This window comes from Tarenaya hassleriana, unplaced genomic scaffold (assembly GCF_000463585.1).
Source record: "Tarenaya hassleriana unplaced genomic scaffold, ASM46358v1 Cleome359, whole genome shotgun sequence".
NCBI classification, from domain to species: Eukaryota; Viridiplantae; Streptophyta; class Magnoliopsida; order Brassicales; family Cleomaceae; genus Tarenaya; species Tarenaya hassleriana.
Genome location: NW_010966661.1, coordinates 25,148 through 26,398, shown reverse-complemented (window position 1 = coordinate 26,398; position 1,251 = coordinate 25,148). Strand labels below are relative to the sequence as shown.

At 40.4% G+C, this 1,251-nt stretch overlaps 1 pseudogene; it reads right to left on the bottom strand.

The window, feature by feature from the left end:
- Window positions 1-306: 306 nt before the first annotated feature.
- Window positions 307-1,251, bottom strand: part of LOC104822220 — a 16,799-nt pseudogene continuing 15,854 nt past the window's right edge.

Genomic DNA, 1,251 nt, shown 5'->3' with positions numbered 1-1,251 from the left:
TCTCTCTCTGTTTGGGTGATTTCTCTTCTTGTGCATGCCTAATATTTATGCTTAGCCTAATGCATAGGGTTTCCGTTTCATTGCACCATATTTGTTTTTCCTTTTCTTTATCTTCATTCCTTTTGCTTACTCTTTCCATTTTTCTTCAATGGCATGTTTCCTTTTCTGTTACAAGCCATTCCCTTACTGGTTGTTCCTTCTATTTCTTTCTATTGACATGTTTCTCTTTTTGCTTGAAATGTTCTAGATGGTGAATCTTCTCTTAGTGCTCTTTCCTTGCATTAACACTTTCAATCGAAAGATGTTTCAAAAGGCGGGTTTTGCTTGCATGAGGAGATCTTTTCCATTGCCGGTAGTTAGACCAATCACTCGCATTCCCGCTGCAACTCTAGCTTTAATTCCAAAAACAGAGTCATGCATAGAGTAGAACAAAAGGAAAGGTGGGGCAAAGGAGAAACTACACAAGGAACATATCAAACACAGAAAATTGGATCATTGTTTGGGCAAACCTCGAAAATCAATGTGTGTTCCTTTGACGCTTGAGTACTTCAATGGCCTTCAAGTAGGGTTCCAGGTGTGGTTTGGGGTGTTCACATTCGGATCCAAGAATTACTTCTTGGAAAAAATCCTTGAGACCAAGTTTTGAGATCATGAGCTCCGCATTTTCTTTCGGAGAATTGGTAACCGCTGCTCGTGTTTCAACCCGCGATCCTCGATCCACTTGGTCAGTTGGTTTAGCCCGTCAATGATTTGTAACTTTTGTGCAACTATTCTATTCAGAAGAAAACCAAAAGGTAAATGTAAACGTAGCGAAAAAAGGCTTCCTTTTCCTCACAGAATTTCAAGCCCTTTGTGATATCATCTATTAGAAATCTGGAGGAAAAACAACGAAAAAACGGGAATAAAATCAAACCGAGGGACCGGATATCTCTTCAAGGCGTGTAGACACTTTCCTAAAACCGTTATTCCGTCCGTTACGAGCAAGGACTACCGGAATACGATTCTGAGATACAATGAAGAGAATCTAGAATTGCTCGTTCAAGAACGCACAAAGATTTTGAGAGCACTTTCGGAAGTTTCTTGCAAAAACTATCCCGAGAGCTTTCGTTCATCTTCTTCTACCCATTTCCTTGTTTGTGCGTTCTTGAACGAGCAATTCTAGATTCTCTTCATTGTATCTCAGAATCGTATTCCGGTAGTCCTTGCTCGTAACGGACGGAATAACGGTTTTAGGAAAGTGTCTACACGCCT